This window comes from Dendrobates tinctorius, unplaced genomic scaffold (assembly GCF_039654945.1).
Source record: "Dendrobates tinctorius isolate UK_male_01 unplaced genomic scaffold, ASM3965494v1 ptg000022l, whole genome shotgun sequence".
Lineage (NCBI taxonomy): Eukaryota > Metazoa > Chordata > Amphibia > Anura > Dendrobatidae > Dendrobates > Dendrobates tinctorius.
Genome location: NW_027361690.1, coordinates 107,726,148 through 107,748,672, shown reverse-complemented (window position 1 = coordinate 107,748,672; position 22,525 = coordinate 107,726,148). Strand labels below are relative to the sequence as shown.

Sequence of the window (22,525 nt, the reverse complement as noted above, 5' to 3'; positions counted from 1 at the left end):
GCTGTGGGCTGATATTAAAGCCTGGGAAGTGGCCAGGGATATTGGTCCTCCTCCCAGGCTAAGAAGACATGCCCTCAGCCGCCCCAGGAATGGCGCTACTGTAAGATTCACCAAATCTGGTGATTAACCACGCTCTTCCAACTTGCCCTGGTGCAGTGGAAATTGGGGTAATAGGATTGGGGTTGATGTCAGCTGTTTTATGGCTGCTGACATCAAGCCCAGGAGTTAGTAATGGAGGGGCATCTATAAGATGCTCCCATTACTAACCTCATAGTCATCATGTAAAAAATACATAGCCAGAATAAAGTCCTTTAATTGAAAGAAAGACGCACTCTTTTATTTGAAATAAACACTCCCCACCCTTCTTTACCCAATTATTACTGTAAAATTAAAAATAATAAGACTCCATATTCCTCACCTGTCTGATGACAATCCATTTGTCCCATGAAGAACTCCAACTCTGCTATGTTTAGATTGCATGGATGAGAGGTGGCATTATGTGGCTGCTCAGCCATGAATCCTGAACACATTCAGCTGAGCTTGGGATGCAGCTTCAGTGAAGAGCGGTAATGCTGTTGAGGTTACCACAGGTCACAGCCAGCTATGCCCATGCTCAGTTCAGTGTGAGCCGGCCTATGTACTGGGGTAACCTTCATGATGTCACTCCTAGCCCCGTGAGAAATTTTAGGAATAATTGGGAAACAAAGGGTGGGGAGTGTTTATTTCAAATAAAGGAGTACAGTGTAAACTGTACAGCTTTTCCCAGGCCCGTGTACACTGATGCGGCACACAAGTATGGGTATACTGATGCGGCACATGGATGCCACACGGATGCCACATGTATGTTACACACGGACACACAGGCACGGATAGCTCCGATACTGTTTTTTTTTCTGTACTGGAAATATCAGGACGTGTGATGGGGGGCCACAGTTTGATTGACAGGTCATATCCTATACACACAGAGGGCTTTGATTAGATCCAGACATATTATTGTTGCATCCTGTGCAGTGATACAGGGGTCCAAGAGGTAATGGCGCCAATTTATCTCTCAAAAGCAGGTGAAATTGTGCATTATGAACTTTTGAAAGGCACTGGCTCCCCTTGTGGAGAAGCAGCTGGTGTAACAATGTTTACAAAAAAAGTGTGCAAATTAGCAAAAAGCTAATGCAATATGAACCTGACAAAACATTCAAGTTCTAACTACAGTCAATGAGATGTTAATAAACAGGCAAGAGTGGTGGATGATTCATAAACAAAGCTGTAGCTTACAAAACCCGACCTGTAACAATGTATGAAAGATAGAACCATGCCTGAGAATCAAGAAATTACTTTTCAAAACTACACTATAATTTTAAATGTCCTTCCACACAAAACAAACATTAAACATACATACATGCCCTTTATTACCTTTCCTCTTGGCTGAACATACCCTAAGATGAGTGATGCTAGATGAGCAGGTTAAGAAAAACCCACCTATCGGGAGATGCTTATGCTAGATGTGTATATTTGTGGTCATCTCATCTGGTGGCTGGGATGTGAACAGTAGCCTTCTGAGGGACTAGCAAGCATGTTTCAATATTGTGTTTAATTAGTATCATGAGAAATTGGAGTTCTTAACAAAATGTGTAGAAAGTTAAAAGGTCCACAACTACGACAACCCTTCTCGTTCCTCATGTTTGCCCATTAAAATAAAAATGCTAGCACTGATTGGGTACAGGGCTCAATTGAAGTAACAACTTCATCTGTTACTTGAGAACTTGAGTGCCAACACTGCTGGAATGGCGTTGGCATGGGAGGTTAGTATAAGAGTTATTCAAAAAGAGAAGCGGTTGTCTTAGTAGTGGACAATCCCTTTAAAAAGATTAGACCGGAATTTATTTTTTCCTACAGGACTAAGCACCTTAAGCAGGTAATTTCTAACTATCTGCCTGGTCTGCTCTGTGAGGATCTCTCCTGGGTCAGAGTGATCATGGACTGCTTCTGAGTGCAGTTTTCCTGATTCCCATGACATCACATCTACAGGGATAGTATGAGGCTCCGAGTGCGTGTCGTGATAATATGTGGCATTCACTTCCTGTGGCTGGCGGTGGGTGCTAGAGGTAATCAAGGTGAAGACGACGTGTATCGAGAACATCATCTGGTAGAAATCCTTCAGAACACAAGTCCCGTACCAACATCAGTGGGGTATGAAGAAGACCGCAGTACAGGAGCTGTTCAGTAGAAGACGGCTGAGATTGCTGATGCCATGCAGAGTTTAGATGTTCAGATGGACACTGCTGTGCTACTTTCAACACTGCCCAGGGTTATGAAGGACTGAGCCAGAGCAAATACTGTGTGTGTGACACAGAGATGGGTGGTGAAGAATGTGGCTCTAATGATGGTTCACTCAGCAATTCAGATGACCAGTCTCAGGAACAAACCCAAAATATGGACACCAGTACTGCAGAACTCAGACCTAAATACTACAGATAGCAGCAAACCTCTAAATGTCAACTGTTCAGACCGCAACATCACCAATATGGAGAACTTTACTTTACAAATCTTTAATATTTCTCAGGACCTTATGGATTTTCTAAATCCAAACAGCAGTGAATGTTCCATGGCTTTGTTCATCACATCTGCAGAGCAGTTCCTTCTCTTCTGCTCTGTTGACGGTGCATCACTGCTGATGTCATGTTGATTGACAGCTGGCTCACTCCTTTGAGCAAGGAGAGATAGTCACAGGTCAAAACAAGCAGGTGATTAGAAACTACCTGCCGAATAAAAAGGTCCCTGAAACTCCTTTACGGGTGGATACATCTGTTCATTCAACTTCTAGTGCAAGATTAGAACAAATCTATGGTGGTGACTATAGGCAACAATGAGTAATGTCTGCTTTGCGGGTTTACATGGCAATGGTCTTTAAACCCATAGCTAAGATCGTGAAAACATGATAGCAATGATATTCACCATGTATGTGAAATGATATACCAGTGGATGGTGACATTGGGAGTTGCTTGGCTGTCTCATGATGAAACAATATATGTAACATAACCTGTTGATAGTGAACACACATGCTGTGTACAAACTACTTTCTATCAATCAGGCTGCAGACACGAGTAGAAGGCCTTGACTTCATTAAAACATTGATCACGCTGTGAGGGGATTTCTACCCAAGTGCTACTTAAACTGCATGCCTGCCTTTCACGAGAGGTTAATCAATACTCATCAATTAGTCACTTGTATGAATGGTTAAAAAGCAGAGAAAATAGAAATTATTGGCCCTCACCACCATGCATTGACGGTAGCTCTTTGTCAGAAGGCTGCCTGGAAGCAGATAACAGGACAGGATATTACTGGCTTTGTTAGGATTGGAGAGGAAGCAATGATCACCAGTTTAGCTGGCTAGCCCAATCTCGATAACGGTGTTGTCGACAGGGCTAACTCTGTCCAGCTCATTCGTCAAGGTTATTGAAGCTTCAGGAGTGGCAGCAATTTCCTGATGCCAAGTAGCTACCAGAAGAAGATCAGGAAGATGAAGATGCAACGTGTCACTTGTCTGTGATTATATAATTTCAGAAAGGGTGCTTCAGACTTGGGTGTATCTTATTGTTAATGGAGAAACAGCAGTGTTATCTAGAGTCCTTCATATCATGTACATATTAAATCTGAAGGAAGCTGTGTGAAAGGCAACTGATGTGATGAGGATAACATATCTGATCAGGCCCTTTTAATATTCATTAAAAAAGCCCTTCAAACAAATTAGAAATTGCACATTGTGTATTGTTTTATTACATATCTAAAAAGGTTGGCTGTACTTGGGCCAAAAAATGTTTAGTACTTGAGCTCAAAGGTATAAGCTGCCATGTCTATGGGATGTGGAAACATGTTTTACCTTCATTTATCTCAGTCATGGAAATGATCAGGTCAAGTGGTTCTGCTGTGAGAGGTCCAAGAAAACGTGGTACCCAAATTTACCTTTAGACCTCATTCACACGTCCATGTTTAAGCACTTGCATGAAAAAGTGGCACCGGAGTCATCAGTGTTTTGCATTATTGTGCGTGTGTCCATTTTTACTATCAGTGTGTTGTCAGTGTTTTTCCAGTATGGATAAAGAAAGAAAGAGATTACAAAGCTTCTCCTATACTTTGCAATGTTAAACACGGGAAAACGCCTGGGTGTCATCCGTGTACTGTATGTGTTTTTCACGGACTCATAGACTTGCATTTGCCCTTGTCATCCGTGCTGACCGAAAAAAATTGACATTTCTCCATGTGTTTTACAAGAACAAAAGGATACAACACGTATCTCCAACATAGATCTCTGAATGAGGCCTAGGGCAGACAATGACAACGTTAGGCTTCTATCCATACAATAGTTGTTGACAGAAGAATGTGTGACCAGACCTGTCCAGCAGCTTCATCCAATAGAAAAACAGTTTTCCCATGTGAGATGTTTTACAACTGGAGAAGGCTGATGGACACTTCAAGAGAAATTGGCCAAGTAAGTGATAACTAATTTACTTGGTGGAAAACTACTCCGATATCTCATTGAGAGCTTGTGGTCAATCAATCGGATAAATCGCGAATGATGAATCGGGGCCTTAGAGTCTTGTGAATTAAGTAGTGTTTTACCAAAACAATCATCTAGAATGATCTAGAGGGAGCATGTACTTTACATTCCCTATAGAAATAAATTAATACAAACATGTAATACTGATAAACACAAGGAAATTGAGCAGTTGGGCATAATACAATTCCAGATAATGAAAACTGACATCTTCAGACGCTATCACAAGGAATCTCTTGCGAAGATGGTTTGTGTTCACGCTGCATCACTGAGCTGAGACATTGTGGCCAGACTCCGTGCTGAGCGCGTACATAATAAATATGAGTCATAGAGCAGTGTTTGAGCTCGTCAGCTGACGGATGAACTCGTCTCAAAACACTGAAGTATGGCAGCGTGTCATAGTTAACCGCTTGTATCTGACATGAGAGCTCTCTGAACTCTACTATGTGGTTGCACCATTCTGAACAATTAAAATAGAAATGCAATACATTTTACAATCTCATTCATTTATATTTGTAACCACAAATCTCCGTGTGATCACACAAAATGAGAATGTGAAATTGTACTCTCAGAATGCGGCTGGCTCTCCTATTTTACAGCTTTTGACACTATGTAGTGAAAACAAATGTCGATGTGTCGTATGGCGAGATGTGGCTAGATCACATCAAAGCAGTAGTTCTAAATATGTGTCTTAATCTGTGATCAGAGAACTGGAGGTGCGTGGTATGTGAATTTACACAGGACATGCAAGAATCTGCGTTGTGTGCAGCACCATGCGTGTCACAGGCAGTGAGCAAACATCCATCGTATGGCGGGTTAGGCAGCAAGTACCAGGTGGCAGAAACCTTGCCTTCTGCAAGTCAAGAAAAGAAACAAATACAGCAGCAGAATACATAGTCGTAGAAGATTTCCACATGCTGCCTGATATCTTGGTTAAAATTAACAAGAGAAAGCAGTTGCATTAGAAATAATTATTAAAGGGAAAACTGAAAATAAGAAATTATGGTTTGAATGTTATAGTAATGTTATTAAATGGGTTCTTTCATCTTGAAAGGACATTTTGTTATTGCCATTGGGGATCAAACCACTGGGAACCCCCTCTGATCCTGAATGAAGGAGCTGCAGTGACCTCCTTCATGCTTTCCCTACACAATGGCATGTCAAGCTTTGCGGCTGGTCCCAGACACGTTAAAACAGTGAAAAGAACACAATAATAAAGACACAGTCAGACAGCCATGTAAATTGGACAGAGATCTGAACACAATGCTCGGACTGCCAGTGGCTCTCCCAACCAGAGAATGACAGCTGTATAGAAATACATGAAGCTGTCATGCTCCGGTAGGGAGAGCTGCCGGCCAGTCCAAGCATTACACTCTAATCTCTGTCCAATTTATACAGCTGTTTGACTGTGCCCTAAAAGTACTGTCACACTTAGCGATGTACCAGCGATCCCGACCAGCGATATGACGCGGTCAGGATCGCTGGTACATCGCTAAGTGGTCGCTAGTGAGCTGCCACACAGGCAGATCTCACCAGCGACATCGCTGGGGACGGGGATCGCTACTTACCTGTCACACTAGGTGATCCTGCATACTCCCGCCTGGCTCCACGCTCGTCGCTCGTCTCTCCACAGGAAGCCCAGCAGGAAGCTGACGACGAGAAATGGCCCAGGACGTTCTCGCATGATCAGCGATGAGCAGCGGGGGAGCGGGTCGTAAGTAAGTATCACACTCAGCGATATCGCTAGCAATATCGCTATATCGTCACAAGTTATAGCGATATTGCTAGCGATATCGCTTAGTGTGACAGTACCTTTAGGCAGCTAGTCATTTTTAGAATAAGTGGAGTTACCACATATACAGTAAATGATAATAAAAGACTTTTTCACATCTGTTCAGACATTCCATTTTTGTCCATTTTGATTTGACAACAAATAAAATCAATAAGTAATCTGTTGTTACACTTATGCAATTGGAAGCAAAAGATGGGGTTGGTCTGGGTTCTGTTTTTAAGAAAAAGTTTTGCGTCCAGTACTTTTATTTTTCATTCTAAAAAAACAACCCACAAAAGAACCCCATAATAATCAATGGTCCTCCTCTTCTTCTATTTGCATAACTGATGTAACAGGTCGAATATTCCGCTTGTCAGTCGCTAAAATGGGACAACATCCCATTGTCCATTTTCTCTTCATGAGAAAGATTAGTAATGCCATGGTCATGACAAGTATATGATGGACAAAGGATCAGCATACAGACCAAGAAGGCATAACATTGTGTAGAAGAATTGGTGTGCTAGTCACATGGTCACCATGTTCCTCTACTTGAAGGTAAACAGAGAGTGGCATAACTTGATTTTCTTATTGTAAAGCACGAGTCCAGCCTTTTTAATTATTTGAGTGCTTTAGTGGTGCCACTAATCTAAGTTCCCTGACCTTGGTATTATACTCACCAGTTGCCATCTTCAGCTCTTGTCCCGCTCCGCCATCTTCTGACCGCAGCTTCTGACTTGACGAAAATCAAAGTTAACGGTCACAAGCTCTCAATGTCAGTCTATGGGAGCCTAGTTCTGGCCTAATTCTGGTTCTCAGACTTACATTGAGTTGTGACTTCCACCAAGCAAACTGTGGAGACCAACCGCAGCGGTGCCAGTAACTGAAGAAGGTGACAACTGGTAAGTTTGAGACAAAGCGGAGGATTTTAAATTAGTGGCACTTCTGATAAAAAAAAATGCTGGAGTGATGCTTTAAGAGCAAAAAGGTTTACCTGTCCAGGCCTCCAGACAGGATGCAGTGGACCCATATAATTAAGATGACAACACAGGTGCAAGAATACCGATGAAACAACCGCTGACAGCCTACCAATACATGGAGGGGGCGGTTGCATGGTATGTTAATGCACAATAAAAAACTTGTATGCGGCGCTGTTCACACTATGGCCATGCACAGCATCCAGGCCAGCCTAGTAGTGACACCTTTCTATTAGCTCAGGCGGGCTGCCCAGCGCTATCAAAATGCATGCCATGTGAACAGACACAGTAGTTTACAAGACCAAATGGGCCCAACTGCACCCTGAATAAAAAGTGCAAAAAACGCATTATAAACTGCGGTGTCTGCGCCACATACAAGTTTTTTATTGTGCATTAACATACCAGGCAACTGGCCCCTCCATGTATTGGTAGGCTGTGAGCGGTTGTTTCATCGGTATTCTTGCACCTGTATTGCCGTCTTAATTATATGGGTCCACTGCATCCTGTCTGGAGGCCTGGACAGGTAAACCTTTTTGCTCTTTTGCTGTTTTCTATTATTGGAGGATTTTTAAGTCCTCTTTCTGTGCTATTTCAGTGATGCTTTAAGCAAACTGTGTTATCTACAAAAAGGATGCATTTTCCACCCAACGAAATGGTGAAATGATTAGAATATGAAAACTGTCAGCAAGACTATTTCGCAATTCTTGTTCTCCATTATTTGATTCTTTCCATTGAACTCAGCATTGTGCTCTTCCTCTGTTATTCCTCCTAGAATTGTATAAATGAATAGACAACTCTTGTTGTAATCTATTGGGAAGGGGGTATATTTGCACCCTGGAAAAGTGTCCAATCAGTTTTTACATTGCCAGACCGAGGACGGACACACCCCTTTGACAATGAGAATGGTAACACCCATTTGCCAATGCATTCACACTTTTCTAAGAGGAATTACAGTAGAATACACAGGCTCTACTCAGAGATCTACAAAAAGATTCTCCATAATTGTGGAAATGCAAGTATTTACTAACACTGGCCGGTCTGAAGAGCTGACAGCACCTCCTTAAAACTGGGTCAAAACTGGGGAACCGGATGATAAAAGGCAATGTTGCATTTTCTGATCCCAGTCCTTGAAGGTCAAGTGCAATAACTGATGCACTGGATGAGTATGAACAACCCCACTGCAAACTATGGGATTTGTTCAGCATCAGTTTCCCACCAGCATTTCACTGCCTCGACAGATGGAAAAAGAGCCGGATGGCGGAAAGATGGGAGGGACACCTTACGTGCTTTCTCATGTGTCCTCCAGGCTTTTTCAGCAGAAGCTCTTGACTTTCAAGAATATAGATATTAACAATATTTGTGCTGTAACATAAATTAACGCGAGTGCCGCTACAAGAAAATATCCAGGGGACGTGCTAATACTAAAACATCCCAACAGCTGGTCAGGAGCAAATTAGCGCCTGGAGAAAGTACCTGGTCTCTGTCAGTAATAACTCACATTTGGGCCTCTCCACACTGACAGGCTACAAGAACAAACCTTTAATTTGCTGGGAATACAAATTATAACAGTAACTTGAGCTACCTCTGATGGAGCCTAAACACCCTTCCCCAGACATCCAGTAAATGAGAAAAAAAAAAGATTAATTAGAAGAACTTAATGATGTTTCCATTAATGTCATCCCATCTGTGTGATCAGGCCCAAAAAGACATCATTTGGAGATTAGATCTCCCTGTGTGATACTGGGAGCTGTATCTGTAGACTTTCCCCAAAACACCTTCACATATGTTTCCAATCATTATGTCGAGTGCCAGAAGAATACCAATCATTCCGCTGTAATTAGGACGGAGACAATAAGGAGGGGAATGGATTTCTGATGGAGAAGATGCATGGTTTAGCAGACTCAAGGACACCTGTGTCAGTAAGCTACCGGTCAGATTCAGAAATCGGTAGACAGCAGAATGGATGTACAAAAGCGTCAGTAATCAAATCTGCTATGACCTACGGTACATGTAAGACAAAACAGTAGAGAATCACACAATGCTGATAAAAGGTGCTGCTCCCGGAGACATGGGGAGGCAGAGAGGAGGTGCGCACACACATTCACAGGTGCAGGGAGGTCACTGCTGGATATAATGTTCATTTTCCACTGAAATTACACGTTTTCCTGGCATGAACAAACACAAATGATGATGCACTTACGCAGAGATTTTCTTTTAAATACAACAATACCAGAAGACCTTGAGCAGATATAGTGAAAAACATAGGGTTACACAAAGCTTGTGTGATTGTAGGCACTTATGAATTATGCATGGTGTGTGTCTACACTTAGCTTTTACCATGTCAACTAACTGACGTACATGGGACTCATGTGTACTCTCTTAACCCTTGAAACACGATTGTTCTCACTGTTTGCCAGGTTTGTGCATGCAGGGAGGTTGCCCAGTTCCTTTTATGCAAAAGCACCCTCAAGTCTGAGACAATAGGTCTGATAGATGTTGGCTTTCTCAATAAATCTATCATAAAGGGCTTGGTCGGGTCCCTGATTACATATTATATTCATTGCAAAGATCAAAACAATTGTATATAATCTGTAGTTCACATGCTGTTAAAAATGATTCAATGAAGAATAGCTACTACTCACCTATCCTGGGTCCTCCTCTTGTCTTTTCCATTCTCCCTCTTCTCCACATCAGGTTACCTCTGAGGTCAGTTTCTTTGGCCTTATAGGCTGGCTCTGGTGGATGGGCACTGCCTGAGATTTCAGGTAGTTGGCTTCCCTGTGCTAAACTCTTCATTGTATCTACTAACTTATTCAACTCTGCTATACAGTTTGAAATTCTGCTCTAATGCTGATCATCTCTGAATTGAACCTCTCTTGACATACCAAGCCCATCCCAGGACTGACATCTTCGAACATCCACCAGGTGGGACTTAACAAACGTCATGACATCTTCTAACTTAATATGCGGCTACCTGATGTACAAAATGTATGCAAATGTACAAGTCAATCCAATGGGCTGAGGGTTCAGTCACTCCTAGGCCTCATTCACACGTCAGTATTTTTGCATCAGCGTTTGTTAGCCAATGCCAGAAGTGGAACTTACAGAGAAAAACTCTAACTGAAAGATTGACACCTGTTCTGTGTTTTGGAGACTCTCCTGGTTTTGGTATAGAAACACTGATGCAAAAAAACTGAATGAGGCCTAAGTGATATGCAGGGCAGTAGTGGACACTGTACTATTGACATCTTCCCATGTGCATCCTGTTATTTTTTTGGACCAGGTATTTCACTATTGGCAGGAATATATAGGAATATGGCAGGGAAAGTATTGTATATTACTTGTTCTATACTATATTTTCTTTCTGTTCCTAGTTTCGGCTAGTGTTATTCACTACATATAGTCCATGACCTTTAAAGTTATATTAATGGCTTAAGGGGTTTGCCAAGATAACGAGAAGCAGCACACAGCCAGCAATTCATGTAAGATAATAAAATAATATATGCTCAAACTCCAGGCCATTCCTGCGCTGTCACACAGGAGACAGCTAAGGCCAGTACTTGACTGAAGTGGTCATTTGGTGTATATGTACATGACATTCGTAGCCAAAGAAAACACAGCGCGAGCATTGGGGAAGCAGGGCTCGAGCAGTCGGGAATATAAGAGGGAGTACATATTATTTGACATGTATTTCTAGCCGTGAGCAGCTTTTTCAATATCTTGAAAAACACCTTTAAGTTTTATTTCTTGCTGTCTGTGATTTCTCATTTATTTTCATCCCCCTTTCATTTTTATTGTAACCCTCTGATGGCTTGTAGTTCACCTTTACGATCTGAATTTCTGTTTTATGCATGGACTGGCATAGATGGGTTATATTTAAGTAATGAAGTATAAATTAGAGCGGTAGCAATGGCAAAGGTAGAGTAAAATAGACTAGTGGTAGTTTTATATAGGTGTTCGTGAAAATTAAGATGTCCATTTTGGCACATAAAATCCATACATGCATGTGGTGCATCAAGGTGCAGCCACTATACGGTCGATAAACTTATCATCTTGCAAATTGGCATGGTCAGCAAAAATGTGCTACTGTGGCCACAACTAGAGATGAGCCAACCCAAACTTAAAAGTTTGGCTTTCGTACTGGACAGTTAGGATCTGGTGCTAAACGCCGAACACAAACTTTACTAGGAAGTCTGTCGCAATGTTAGAAGTTCTAAGTAAAGTCCGTTTCAGAGCGGGAGAGAGAGATTTTTTTTCACCAAGATGCAAAGTTCGGCAAAGTTTGGCTCCCCATACTTTTCTATGAGGCTCTGGTTCTGGTTCAATTTCTGGTATAGTTCTAGTACCAGAACCAAAGTTTGGAATAAATTTCGGGTCGGGTATCAAAACCTGGACCTCCATAGGTCCGCTCATCCCTAGCCACAATGTGGGAATGCATCCTGTTGAGAAAACACTATTAGTTATGGGCCAAAAATTTTCTATTGCATAAATTGCTAACAACACCCGCCAAAACAACAGCATTTCTGCAGCAAAACCCACATGTGTGACAACGGAAAAAGTCTTGACTTAGAGGATATATTCACATTCTGCAACTGTCTCATTCTCTTTATAGAAATCCATGTACATGCTGCTTTAAGACACCCAAGGGAACTACTTTTACACTTGAACAATATGAATGATGAAAAAAGGATTAAAACACACTTTTAAGTGAGTGCACCCCCCAATCTTATGTTCCCTTTATCCTAATCGGTGGGGTGGAGGGTCTATGTGCTATCTAAATTTGGAGAACCAGACACAGATGGGAAGACAGTGCGGAGAATTATTGCTGCTTTGTCACATTTGTTATAATGAGAAATTTATTAAATCTAATGAACTGAAAATATGCTTACTGGAGCAGGGTGGCAGCGCATTGATTAAAGATCTTCTGTTCCTCAGTGGACTAATTTAGACAATGCTGTAGATAAGGTAACTTGTGCCCCCCTTCTTTTCCACCCATGGTGTCACTGATGGGTTCTGTGCAATGAAGATAAATGTCTTTCTGTTCTATTGATGAAATTGTTCCAGTGTTAGAGGAGGAGCTGCAGAAATAAAAATATGAGTTAAATAACGAGAAGACCTAAATTGTAGATCAAAACCATATGTGCAAGAAGATTAGATAAAATTTTCTTTAAGATTAACTTGTGCGCTGATGTGCCCCCCATGATGGTATACATAACATTAAGTCTAACCACACAGATAATTAGAAAAAGGCCACATGCACACAACCAATATTTGGTCAGTTTTTTTACCCCAGTATTTGTAAGCCGAAACCAGCAGTGGGTGATAAATCAAGAAGTGGTGACGTGTTTTATTATACTTTTCCTCTGATTGTTCCTCTCCTGGTTTTGGCTTACAAATACTTCAAAATCGCCTGAAAAATGGTTTAAAAAATTCTTTGATGACTTTTACAGTTCATCTCTATTGTAAAACCAATTTCGGGATTCAAAAAACAATAAGTTTTTCAAGCAGAATCCTCTCTCCCAGGAAAACTCCTTTCTTGGAGAAGGTTGAAGGAGTTTTTCATTCCCTGAAGCTTTTCTTTACGTGGTTTTAAAGAGTTTTGGAAGAGTTTTTTTCCCCAGAAGCATCTTTTTTTCAGCCTTATCATTTACCAGTGTCTATCTTGGTAAAGATTACATCAGAATACTCTTTAAGAGTATTCTTTGGTGGATTCTGCCTGAAATTGGACTAAAAAAAATCCTTAAAAAAAATGGAACAAATGCGGAAATCTATGTGGGTCTCCTGAAGAAGAAGTTTTAGAACTTCAAAAGACTTTGTGAAAAAAGCAAACTGATATTCAGGGGTTGGACAAAATAATGGAAACACCTGGAAACATCAACAAAAGATAGTTTAATATGGTGTAGGTCCACCTTTTGCGGCGATTACAGCTTCAATTCTCCGAGATATGGATTCATACAAGGTGTGAATTGTTTCCAAAGGAATTGTAGCCCATTCTTCAGTTAAAACGCCCTCCAGTTCTTTGAGGAACGATGGTGTCGGAAATCGACGTCTAACTTGAATCTCTAAAATCAACCATAAATGCTCAATAATGTTGAGGTCTGGGGATTGTGGGGGCCAGATGAGATGTTCAACTTCATTAGAATGTTCCTCGTGCCATGCTTTAATGATTCTAGCTGTATGAATTGGTGCATTATCATCCTGAAAGATGGCGTTCCCCTCCGGGAACAGTGCTTGAACCATAGGATGCACTTGGTCGCCCAAAATGACTAAATAATCTCGGCTGTTAATTCTTCCATGAAGGGATATCATTGGCCCGGCGGATCTCCACGAAATAGCACCCCAGATCATCACAGAACCTCCGCCATGTTTTACGGTTGGGAGAAGGCAGTCTGGATGGAATGCTTCTTTCGGCTGTCTCCAAATGTACACTCGGCCGGAGGTCGGAAAGAGGGTAAACGATGATTCGTCTGAGAATATCACATGTTTCCACTGCTCGAGGGACCAATTCTGGAGGTTTCTACACCACTCTAAATGCTTGGAAACATTTGTCATTGAGAGCAGAGGTTTTCGAATTGCAGCTCTTCCGTGGAATCCAGATTTGTGCAGCTCCCGACTAACGGTTTTCGTGGAAACTGGGTTCTGTAGGTGTTCATTGAGCTCAGTAGTGATTTTCGGAGCCGTGGTCTTGCGATCCTCTCTCACATTTCGCTTTAGAGTCCGACGGTGTCTCTCAGTCAACTTCGACTTTAGTCCGGACCTGTGCTTTGCAGCGGACATTTTTCCTTCTCTTTCAAACGCAGTCATTACTTTGGAGACAGTATCTCTTGACACGCCAAGCATTCGGGCACTTTCTGTTACACTAGCGCCTGCCATACGAGCACCAACAAAAAAATCCGAGAGGTCTGCCATTGGTATCAGGTTCTCATCAATGTTCTTACAATGCTGCAAAACAAACAGTTAATTTACATACACATATCACATAACACGAATAATCAACTACAAAACATTACCATATGTCACAGTTTTCATGTTTATAACATGTTCGAAGATTATGATGCCAAAACATTAGGTGTTTCCATAATTTTGTCCAACCCCTGTATCTTATACTACTACTGGATTTATTCGTGGAAGCACAGCCATCAACGCTGGACACTTACATCTTCTACTACTTCAAAACCACGTTGGATCTGCTATTCTTTGAATTTGCAGCAGCTGGAAATCCTTTATGTCAACACCTTACTAGTGTTAGATCTCACACAACCATGCAAGGTGAGCAGCACCGCTGTACCTTACACACTGTATATTGAATAAAGCCCTATTGCGCTTGATTTGTCCTTATAGTTAAACTGAAATGATTTGCCGTGCTTATGATCAATCCTTAGTAACCTTTTTTTAACAACTTTAGGCGTCAAAATCTGTAAAGCAGGTAAAAGAAGTGACCTGGCCATTCTTCAGGAGGCTCCCACTTGGAATCCACCACTGCTTTATATGTAAAATTGAACAAAATAAAAAAAAACTCCAGCGACTAAAAAGACGATAAAGGAGAAACTTATGAAAAATCACTCCTGTCTTTTTCTGGAAAATATTTCTGCTTCAAAAACTATGCAGGTACGTCGGTGTCTAAAAGTCGCCCTTGGAAGTAGAGATTATGAAAAAAGCCATGAAGGCCAAAACTGGCTACAGCCCTAAAGGAATAAAGAGAAGAGGAACACTAAATGTCCTATCAATCAGTTTTTTTTTGTAAAAAATAGAAAAAAACTTCCAAAAAAAGTGTTATGCAACTTACTTCAGATATAAAGTGATGCCTAGGTAGCAGCCCTCCATTTTTTGTCAGGTTCTGACATATAAAAGTCTAAAAATTTCCACCAATTTGGTAGAATGGTATGAATTTAGTTGAAATTCTGTCTGTTATTAGTATTTTTATTCTGAATTTAGACACAGATTTCCTTTAAGACCCACACCGTAAAGTTCTGACTGGCAATTAGTCTTGTAGCGTCTTGTCAAGGCTTCCTAAGTCTCATAAGTGATGTACACATGGGTAAATTGGCTTTATTGTGCATCTTTTTTTTTTTTACTTTGACAGCTGCCTTAAAACTAATTGTATCTAACAATTTCCACCCAGGCTCATCACGTTGTGCGTGGCTTCGTTCTCTGGCAGGAAATGTATGATTAATGACAATAAATTCTCGTAGTTGCAGATTTCTGGTGTTGAGTTGCATTCAGTGTGCTAATTATAAGACTTCTTATCAATATTCCTAGACCAGAGGAGTAAACTTGTGGCACTGCTGTACCATCATGTGATAATCAGACATTAATAGTCAGCTCTCTTGACGTATTGTGTATTTACTAGGTGGATTGCGGATGGTTGTTTTTATTTTTACATTGAGGTTTCGGGGTTCACATGGTTAGTTAGGGATCTGATTTTGAGTAGCCTATTGTAAGGGGCACAGCCCTCTAAAAATGCACTGCGTCATTACCTCCTATGTCACTAGACATTGCATAGGTCCAGTAGACGGACTTTCATGACTGAGACTGAAACAGAACGTGCGCGACAAAAGTGTTTATTAAAAAATGGTGCACAATGAATACAATCAGCATATAGTTAAATATGGCCTAACAATATATTTTTGACTCTTTCCCATAAAATTATAGCATCATATATAATATAGCAGTACAGTGGCAACAATAGCAGGCTTGTTTTTGAATTTGTAATGCAAAAGAAAGTGGAATAATTAATTGGTTATGTCAAATTTTGCAACAATGTATTGTTCCAAAGCTTCTAAAATAAAAAAAGCCTCAAATTTGCGAATAAATGTTGATTAAAATGCACTATTTTTTTTTTTTAACATTTCCTACGCAGATTTTTGCATCTCCATGGTTATAGACTATACCCAGTGTAGTCTGACCTTACAGGTGTGTTGCTCCTTTGATATTCCGCGTTTTCTCAGTAATAAGCAGACAGATGAGAAGGTAACAGGGGAAAGAGTTAAAGGGAATCTGTCACCAGGTTTTTGCTATTTTATCTGACAGCAGCTTGAGGTAGGGACAGAGACCCTGATTCCTGCAATGTATCGCTTAGTTTACTGGGTTCAGCAGTTATGACAGAATCATAGTCTTCTGTTGCAGATATAGTAGAGCTCAGGGGATAGCCCACACCACAGTTTTCTGTGTGCATTGTATAGTGTCAGAGAGCTGCTATTCAGTACTCTTGGCATGGTTGGACTAGGATGCATGAGACAAATAGTCCTCTTCTAATAATCTCCTGCTGATAAAACACTAATTGTACTGAAACAGGAAGACACAGCTAAGTAAGTGACACAGTGTTCTAATCAGCTTCCATATTATAGTACTCTCAGTCTGCATAGCAAAAAACTGCTGACAAATTCCCTTTAAACATGATTGCCGACTGCAGAGGCAGAGCTGGACTGCTGCCACAAAAGATGGGAAGCCCAATAGGTTCATCAAAGCTTAAATGCAGATAAAAGAAAGGTGCTCTGCATAGCTGGATAGTAGATCCTCAGTATTGGTCTCTTTTAGGATAGGTGCAAGGGGTTATCTAGGACTTTGCTTATTTTTTCTGTAGGGCTAAGAACTTACATGCTGGTAGTTGTTAACTACCTGCCTGTTTTGCCTGGCACCGATCGATCAGAGATTGCTCCTCTCAGCCATTCTGTGGTTTCTGGTGATGTCACACTGGCAGAGCAGCTTTCTCTCTTCTTCTCTGCTCTGTTGGTGAGGCGTCTTTCCCTATGTCATGCTGATTGTCAGTTGGCTCCCAGATGCCTAACTGCGGGAAGTCGGCTGTCAATCAGTGTCACATGAAGCAGCAGAATCCCAGACAGTAGAGGTCCATGACTTCTTTGAGTCATCAGATATCGGTGCCAGGCAGAATAGGCCGGAAGGTCGCAACTTCCTGCCTGTAAGTTCTTAGGCCCATAGAGAAAAATAAGCAAAGTCTCAGATTTCCTCTTTATAGTTATCACACTCCTGTACACAGGGTTTACTTATAGTCAATAAGTAGTGATATGACAGACATTGACAGACAATATTACTAAGCTGAACTACCCTACATAAGCTTCTAGCAGCTAAAATGTTGTAATGCAGATTCCTATTTTTGCCTCTTTTTCTGATATTAAGAACATTTTGGTCTAAAATAAAAATTGTCCACAAAACTTCAGAAAACCTTATTTTTCTGACAGGCTAAATGTTTTTGTAACTATGGAGATACTTAAAGAGGATTTCCTAAGAACAAAAGTTAATTTTAAAGTTGATTTTATCAATACATCTTGACATCATAATAATTTCTACAATTGGATGTGTTTAAAAAAAATATTCCTGTGCTGAGATAATCTTATAAATGTGCCCCCGCTGTGTACTGTGTAATGGCTGTGTCTGACAGTACAGGGACATGGTCTGATCATACCACAGCTCCTGGGCAGGGGGGATGAAAAAGAGAGTATACAGACAGGACAGCAGGGGATCACAGCTGATTCTTTTCATGAGACAAAGCATTTCCAGGCCTGTTTTTATAAAATGTTTTACCCCAAAGAAAGAATGATTTGTGAACCCTTGCTGTAACATCTGTATATTCTTTTGCTTCCTCGCCTGCCCAGGAGCTGTGGTATGATCAGACCATGTCCCTGTACGGTAAGACACAGCCATTACACAGCACACATCAGGGACACATTTATAAGATTATCTCAGCACAGGAACATTTTATTTATACACATCCAATGGTGGAAATTATTATTATTTCAAGATCTATTGATGGAAATGAACCGTGTTCATGGGAAAACCTCTTTAAATTCAGCATAGGAGATATAAACACAAAATGGTAGGGAATTTTTTTAATCAAGACTATATGAATTGTTGTTTCATTTTTATGCTAGATGCATTAGAGCAGACAATTGTGAAATAGGAGATGCCCTTGAATGAATTGAATATATATTATGCCATTATAGACAACGTTCTTGTAGTCTCGCATCATATTTACATATTTACAGACATTTACCAGCCGTGGCCTTTTATATGGATTATGCAAATTAAGTGATGAAAATAAAAATCTGAATTTTATTTTTTGTGCATGTAATTCTTAGATTAAGAGATCAACGATTCATTGTCCTTCTGTAATCAGAGAATAACGCAGGTGAAATGTAAATCTATTACGGCTCTGTATTGACATCTGACATTATATTATATCTGCGGTGATAGTACATGATGGAAATCATTACATGAAAAAGCCTAATTTGTTAAATGAACCCTTAACAATGGAAAATGATGTAATCTACTTGAGTAATGGTTCTCGGCGGAGGACCCCTCTGAAGCCACCAGTGTATTTATTATATCATATTACATTTGTGGACTGTAAGGAAACATGATTGATCTATGGACAGATTGTGTGCAATTGGATCAATACCCTCATACATTGTGCAAGGGGGATGCACGCGGAGCTGTGGTTCCTATGCCCCATGAGTGATGTCATGTTATTGAAAAGCATTCTGGGTAAATCACACAAGGTCAGCGGGTTAGGTCAATCAATAGAATTGTCTTTGGTTTAGCTTTCTCCTGTACACTTGCCTTTTGTCAGTTCCAATGATGATCAATTCATCTTGAAGTCTGAGTCAAACTTGCATTACAGTCAGCTCACAATTCCTGTAAATGCTAGAGATCTATGCTTATATATATATAATGTGAGGTAGCGCTGTCATTTACTTGGGGAATTCTCGCTAGGCAGCGAACAAAACATATCTGGCACGGGTTTTCCATAAACTCAAAACATATTCCTTGCGGTTTATTCACCATCATAGAGCCACAGCAGCACTATACAGTTCATATCCGTAGCATAATCCAAAGCAATCAACATAAAGTTCATCACAGCATAGCGTCCATTACAGAGCTTCCCTCTGTTAAGCCTGTGATCATACAGGTTATGCTTAGGAGACTTTCTAGCCTCATTTATCTCACTCACGTCAGGGTCTCCACATGGTTCCTTCATTCAGGCTGCAGACGTCCATATCCCTCCAGGGAACTCTCAAGCTCTGGCAGCCATTACACACAGCCACACACAGGCTGTTAGCCAGGAGACAATCCTGCGCACAGGACCTTCCGCTCTGGACCAACCAGGTCCCTGCATTCAACACTTGTGACTCACCCTGGCCACATTATATCGTTCATAGTAGAGTTGAGCGAAACGGGTCGAAAAAATTCAAAAGTCGCCGACTTTTGGCAAAGTCGGGTTTCATGAAACGAAACCCAACCCTAGGATGAGGTCGGCCACGAGGTCGGCGACTTAAGCGCCAAAGTCGCGTTTCAAAAGTTTGTTTTGCGCTCTTTTTCAGCCAATCAGGATCCACGGACACTGTGGGCAACGTGATGACATAGGCACGGGTCACCACCATCTTTCAGAAGGGCATGCAAGTGATTGGCTTGCTTTGGTGGGCGTCACAGGGGGTATAAAAGGGCGTGCACGCCGACCGCCATCTTACTTCTGCCGATCTTAGCATAGGGAGAGGTTGCTGCTGATTCTGTAGGGAGAGCGTTAGGCAGGGAAGAAGACCAAAAAACTGCTTCTGCTGCTAGTGATTTGGCCTGCACAACACACCAGTCACTGTGTGTGCAGTGCAAGGGGAGGCTATATAGTGGTGTATCAGTGGTGTTGGTTGTTGGGCTGCCTTCTAAGGCTTCCTGACAGGCTGGCATTGCTGTTTACCCACTGCTCCGCAAACTGCTTTTTTAAAAGCAATCCAATCTCACTTATCCTCTAGTCACTTAGGTCACAGCTGTGCCATCGAGCTTGTCACATAGCGCTCAGATATTCATTGGGCCTCACACAATCCAAAAGTGTCCAGTGTCCAAAAGTGTGTGCAGAGATTCAAACTCTCACTTATCCTCTAGTCACTTAGGTCACAGCTGTGCCATCGAGCTTGTCACATAGTGCTCAGATATTCATTGGGCCTCACACAATCCAAAAGTGTCCAGTGTCCAAAAGTGTGTGCAGAGATTCAAACTCTCACTTATCCTCTAGTCACTTAGGTCACAGCTGTGCCATCGAGCTTGTCACATAGCGCCCAGATATTCATTGGGCCTCACACAATCCAAAAGTGTCCAGTGTCCAAAAGTGTGTGCAGAGATTCAAACTCTCACTTATCCTCTAGTCACTTAGGTCACAGCTGTGCCATCGAGCTTGTCACATAGCGCTCAGATATCAGTGGGCCTCACACAATCCAAAAGTGTCCAGTGTCCAAAAGTGTGTGCAGAGATTCAAAATCTCACTTATTCTCTAGTCACTTAGGTCACAGCTGTGCCGTCGAGCCTGTCACATAGCGCTCAGATATCAGTGGGCCTCACACAATCCAAAAGTGTCCAGTGTCCAAAAGTGTGTGCAGAGATTCAAAATCTCACTTATTCTCTAGTCACTTAGGTCACAGCTGTGCCATCGAGCTTGTCACATAGCGCTCAGATATTCATTGGGCCTCACACAATCCAAAAGTGTCCAGTGTCCAAAAGTGTGTGCAGAGATTCAAACTCTCACTTATCCTCAGTCACTTAGGTCACAGCTGTGCCATCGAGCTTGTCACATAGCGCTCAGATATCAGTGGGCCTCACACAATCCAAAAGTGTCCAGTGTCCAAAAGTGTGTGCAGAGATTCAAAATCTCACTTATTCTCTAGTCACTTAGGTCACAGCTGTGCCATCGAGCCTGTCACATAGCGCTCAGATATCAGTGGGCCTCACACAATCCAAAAGTGTCCAGTGTCCAAAAGTGTGTGCAGAAATTCAAAATCTCCCCTGTCCTATAGACACCTAGTTTTACATACTATATAGTTTGTTGGATTTTGTCTACATTTCTACCAAAAATGAGGAAGGCTGGTGGAAGAGGCCGTGTAATTGGGCGGGGGTTGGCAGCTGGTAATGATGGTGTTGGTGGTGGATCTGATGGTAGTGGCAAGAGCAAAATAGGACCGAATGCAGGAGGTGTTGAGCCTGCGTCATCGTCTGGCTACATAAGGCCTCGAACGCTTAGTTTTCTAGGAGTTGGCAAACCGCTTTTAAAGCCAGAGCATCAGGAAAAAGTTTTGTCTTACATTGCTGACTCAGCCTCCAGCTCTATCGCCTCCTCTTCTTCAGTTGTAAAAAGTAAAAGCACTGAGTCGTCATTGGAGGCTCATGTTCATGAACCACACCTTTCCTAGTGTCCTTCACCAAAACCAAGATTGAAGGATGACGCAGGCCATACTACTGATTACTCCATGGAGCTGTTTTCACATACCATGCCTGGATTATCAAGTGAAATGGTGAATTACCCAGGCCAAGATGAATCTGACATGGAGTGCACTGATGCACAGCCGCTGATGGATGATTCTGCTGGTACATTCACTCAGAGCACTACATTGTCCTCGCAGTGTACAGAGCCAGATTCTGACCCTGATGAGACTCAGGTGCCCCTTCCCGCACACTATACCACCATACACGGTGACACAGAGGATGGTGCACATGACATAGAAGAGGAGGTGATGGATGACCCAGTTGTTGACCCAGATTGGCATCCATTGGGGGAAGAGGGTGCTGCTTCCAATAGCTCAGATGAGGAGCATCCACAGCAGACATCGACATCGCAACAGCTGTTATCTGGCAGGCCCGGAGCACTCCAAAGACAGGTTCCAAACATCAAAATAGTTGCTGGACAGCTTGTCCAGAGGGTCAAAAGATCACAGCGTGCTAGGCCGCAAAATGTCTGCCAAAGTAGGAAGAGTGCAGTGTGGCAGTTTTTTGAACAAAATCCTCATGATCAGGCCAAGGTTATCTGTAAGAAGTGCGCAAAGACCTTTAGCCGAGGGAAAAATCTGAAAAATTTGAATACCAGTTGCATGCTTAGACATTTAACCAGCATGCACTTGCAAGCGTGGACACAACACCAAACCTCAAGTGCCACATGTGCAACTGATCACAACGAAGGTAGTCAGCAACGCTACATTGTTTCCCCCACTGTAAGCCCACCGGTTAGCACAGCAGCAAATGTTGAGGTGTCGTTGCAAGGCCATAGCAGTCAGTGAATCCCACTGTTATATCAACGAAAGACTGATTCTAGGCCATCAGAAAGAACACCAACTCCTTCACCATCATCAACCCTCTCTCAGTCCGCCCTGTCCACCGCTACTTCCACCATATGCAGCTCTCAAGTCCAGCTCACCCTCCCAGACACTATGAGTAGGTCAAGAAAGTACTCAG

General features: G+C 41.9%; 1 protein-coding gene and 1 pseudogene across 3 annotated transcripts in view; both read left to right on the top strand.

Moving 5' to 3' along the window:
- Positions 1-22,525, top strand: part of UNC5D (unc-5 netrin receptor D) — a 941,164-nt gene that overhangs the window by 448,060 nt on the left and 470,579 nt on the right. The gene's annotated exons all lie outside the window — the stretch shown is intronic.
- Positions 1,192-2,683, top strand: LOC141084012 (thioredoxin domain-containing protein 15-like; annotated as a pseudogene).